This window comes from Magnolia sinica, chromosome 3 (genome assembly GCF_029962835.1).
Source record: "Magnolia sinica isolate HGM2019 chromosome 3, MsV1, whole genome shotgun sequence".
Classification (NCBI taxonomy): Eukaryota; Viridiplantae; Streptophyta; class Magnoliopsida; order Magnoliales; family Magnoliaceae; genus Magnolia; species Magnolia sinica.
The window spans coordinates 117857407-117862307 of record NC_080575.1 but is presented as its reverse complement, the minus strand read 5'-3'; positions in this window follow the sequence as shown (position 1 = coordinate 117862307).

The following is a 4901-nucleotide window of genomic DNA, read 5'->3' as shown; positions in this document are numbered from 1 at the left end:
GCGACTCGCTTATGATTCATCCAGTTTTGGGTTGAGTCACTACCTGCCCTCAGTTGGGGCGAATCAGCCTGACTTGCCCCAGTCGGGGGCGACTCTTCTGCATGCCTCATGGTTTTGAACCAGTTCAGTCCGACCAAGTCCAAGTCGACTCAGGTGAGTGGCACAATGACTCAATCGATTCTCAAACCATGGTTATGGTTCCCACGTAATGTCATGTACCTAGCTTCTAATATATATATATATATATATATATTGGATACTACCCAGCTTCCAATATGTAATATGTATATGGTCCAGGTTGGGTGCCATCCATCACTTTAGTCACTGCCTCAACCTCAGTTTCAGGCATATCTTTCGTGAGGGTAATTCGATGGCAGATGCTCTGGCTAAGATGGCCAGTGAAGGTTGGGCAAATTTTTTTTTTTTATTATTATTATTATTATTTTAAAAAAAACTAAAGTTTCATTTCACATGAAGGAAGTTACAAGGACTGAGCTATCTGATTTGTACAGAGATTCGGGCTTCTCGGGAAACAAAATATACCCCAGAGAGCCTATCGTAAGCAGCCTTAAGCCCCAAAATATACCCCCGAGAACCCCCGCTAGGAATTGGAGGCAGATCTTCTGATTACGCCCATGCCAATCTTGTCTAATATATACATGCCCCTGATGGCCGACAGGACATCCCTCAACGAGTGAAACACCGTATGAACTTGATTCCCTGCCCTTATTTTTGCCAGGCCATCAGCGAGGCTGTTCCCCTCTCTCGGGATGAAAGAAATGACAAACCTGCCCCTGTTTTTCAGGGAGGAGATTCGAGACCACCAATATCCCCATTTCCAAGTTGGAGAGGAAATCCTGTTGAATGCGTCCACCACGTATTTCAAATCAGATTCCAGATGAACCTGAGCATACCCTTGACCGACGCAAATTTTCATGGCTTCATACAATGCCCGCAGCTCAGCTCTATTGTTCGAGCCAGGCCCATATCTAGAGGAGAATGCAAAAAGAAACGAGCCTGACGAATCTCTCCAAATCCCGCCACCTCCCGATGGGCTTGGATTACCCAATGCAAAGCCATCTACATTTACTTTCACCCATCCAATGGTTGGTCTATACCAATAAATGATCTTCATCATTTTAGTTCTGCTAGGCCGGGCCAGGATACCCAGGCAGAGGAACAATAACTTGTCAGAACTGCTATTTGGCCTTGGGCCAGGGAGAGCACTCCCTAATTTCGACATCCACCATTTGATTCGGCCCACCACTCTATCCACCGATGGAGTAATTCCATCAAACTTAACAGCATTCCTAGCCCGCCATAATTTCCAAAATATTAAACGGGGGTGAGACTCCGGAGACGATATGAACCGCCACTTGGGAGCTGAATATTCCACCATGAGTGGAGCCTCTTGATGATGGATCCCTGATGGGGAATATGAAGATTAAAAATGGCTTTGAAAACTGTCCATTCCTTGTCCACCAGAGCTCTGTTGACGAAAAGATGCAAGAGGGATTCCGTTTGGGGGAAGGAGTTTTCTGAATCACAACAGACATACTTTGAAGCAATATTGACGCCCTTACTTTGGATTTTGTCTTCAACAGGGATAGCCCCCTGAACCAAACGCCAAATGAAAACAAAAATTTTCGGGGGGATAAAATCACTCCAAATCTTGATCGCCCAAGGAGTTTCCAGACCTCTCGATCTACATAGATTCCACGCGGACTTGACTGAGAAGTTACATGTAGGATTGAGCGGCCAGAACAGAAAATGAAGGTCAGACGACGTGCAAGAACCCCCAGCTCTTATATGATCGATTACATCGCTGGATAGGAAATTGATCACTAGTGAAGTCGGGCCGGTCTAAGCCATCGCGATGCAGCACATCTTGAACTTTGAGGCGGAGGATATCTGGGGGGGGGGGGGATCGGGAGAAATATGCATGCTGCTAGAGGACCGATTTCGCTCCAATTACATTGCCAAAAACTCAAATCCCCATGTCCAACATGCCATTGTGCGTTGCTGACAATAATAGGAGTTGTCCTCACTATATGCTTCCATAACGTGGATGCGCTCGCTGGTTGGACATTACCTGCAATATCAAGTCGAGCAGGGCCGTATTTAGAGTACATAAAATTCACCCATAGGCTAGAACCATCCGGGATAAGCATGGACCAAGACATCTTCAGTCTAAGGGCTTTTAACACGTCCTTCAACTTTCTAATATCCAGCCCTCCTTCTCCCTTGGGCAAGGCAATCTTATTCCATTTCAACCAGTGCAGCTTCTTCCTACCTTCATGCCAACCCCAGAAAAAATCTGCCATTTTTTATTCAATTTTTGATAGCACTTGAGATGGGATCATCGCTGCCAAGGTGCATCAGGTTGGGCTAATTCTTTCTATTCTTCTCGTTTGGAAATGCCGAGGCGCATCAGGGGTCTCCTGGTTCTGGATATGGCGGGCCTAGGTTACTTGAGACCATGACCTTAGTGGGAGATCCTTTTTTCCTTCTTTTCTATTTTTTCTCTTTTGTTTCCCTTTTTCTGGTTGCGTAGGTGTGGCTATGTTTATAGCAGTACAGGATTGTGAGTAAATGATAGGCGAGGCTCCTTTCCTTTTTGTTGGAGCCAGCCCGAAGATTTATACATGCATGTGGCCCTCTTGAATTAATAATATTTGGTGGTGAGTTTTCACCTTTAGAAAAAAAAAGGGGGGTGGGGGGGTCCCAACTGAATTTGAGTTGAGTTTGTTTCAAGTTGTTCAAAGCCAACTCATATACATTTAATAGAAAAGTCAGTGTTTGGGACCCATTCCTGACCTCAAGGGTCTAAATTCATATCTACGCTCATTTATTATTGGGTCGAATTTAAGGACCTTTTTGGTCCACCTAACCCTTTTTTCAACAAAATGTCTGAGTGGACCACATGCTTGATTTATTGGAGATTCTTGTAGACCTATAAGAGAGGTGGACAAGACCCTTACCCCTCCGTAAGGCCCGAAGATCTTCCCACAATAGATCCAGGTAAACAGACCGCCATGAGGCAAAAAAAAAAAAAACCTAACCCATTTGCACTCCCAAACACTAATACAAATTTATATAGAGTTGCCCTTTGATAATGTTCCGATGGGCATAGATGCAATGACCCCAGTATGTGTGGTCATTATATATATTTTTTAGATTTTTGGGACAGCCACCTGGATATGAAACCAGGACTAAAACCCGGGTCATGCCAAAGGATCGTGAGCGCACTAGCTAATTCGACTCTTAAGCCGGAGCTACTCCATACGTGGAGGTTATAACCATCTCTACTATATGCTAGATTTTAGGATGAACAAATCAACATATGTTATGCAACACATATGGTAATGAGGGCATGGAGGCGGGTAACTCTTGTGCCTTCCCCAGGATGGCTCACTGCCATCATTTTACACAGGCGTCACTATCTATGCAAGTAATAAAACGACGCTTATATGCTGCCTGCGTCTTTAAGAATCTAGTAGTTTTAAGCACAGGAAATAATGCAGCAGTTGAAATGCAACAAGATAGAACACTAATAGTGCATGCTATGGGGCATTCGAAAAACACTTCTAAAAAAATTTAGAAAAATACATCTTCTAAATTAATGTGCTTTTAGATGCCACTTGTCTCCTGGGGATTGGTGCCCTAGCTTATTACAATTAAAACAGCTCTACTCTATCATTTCCCTTTCAGCCACATGCATTCCTGACAAGTATCCTAACACACAAGGCAGGCATCATCATAGATACCTTAGCCAAAAGCTGAGGCAGGGCAACTGTCAAGTAGGCTCACACGCTTTTCACGATGAATGCCTGCCCACAGTTTGTATAGGTAAGACGTATCATGCATACTCTCTCTCTCTCTCTCTCTCTCTCTCTCTCTCTCTCTCTCTTTCTCTCTCTCTCTGCTAATATATCGCTAATGTATAACATTTAAGTCATAATTAAGAAAGACATTTAAGTCATAAGAAAGGTGAGCCTTACCATAAGGATCAATTAGGTCGAGGAATGGGATGGTCCATTCATCAGGTGGGTTACATTGTTAAAATCAATGGACATATGATGTGTGTGATTCACTTCACACATTGATTATTTCAATTTTTGCTTCATGTGATCTTTATAATATGGCCCACCTTGCTTCAAGAGGGGGGACTGGGATTTAGAAGCATGGAGGACATCATGTGTGCCTTCAAGACTAAAATGAGTAGAAGTTTTTTGGAAGGGAGATCCCTCTGGGCACGTTTAATGTCAACCAAATACACCCGTAAACTCATCAGCTCCAAAGGTTCGCATTCAGCTGGCAATTCAACCGTCTGGAAGGACATGTTGAAGACTTTTCCTTTTGCCCCCTTGCATTCCAAATGGCTTCTAGGGGAGGGCAGGGTCAATTTTTGGTCCCAGAATTGGTTTGGGGACGGCCTCCTAGCAGGCATTGTGGAGGGCTCCATCCCGAATCACCTTAGAGAAGCCTCGGTCAGGGACTTCTTCTCCCTGCTTGCCAGATTCAATCTGAATGATATCAGCCACATCCTTCCTGCTCCAGTCCTTCAGAGCATGAGGAACAGCCATGTCCCGCTGTCTAGTAGAGAGGACACGCTGGCATGGCACCTTACTGCAAGTGGCAAATTCTCAGTGAGCTCAGTGTGGCATAGAATCTGGCAACATTGCTAGAAACATCAGTGGGCTACGTGGGCCTGGAACAAGTATCTTCCTCCCAAAATCGGCATGTTCATCTGAAAAATTATGCACAACGCCGTCCCAGTGGATGCGGCTGTCAGAAAGTCAGGCGTACATCTCGCATCGAGGTGTGAATGTTGTTGTGGCAATCCTGTCTCCAGCACAGGCATTGGTCTCCCAATGTCTCCTGCTGCTCTAGAACCCTTT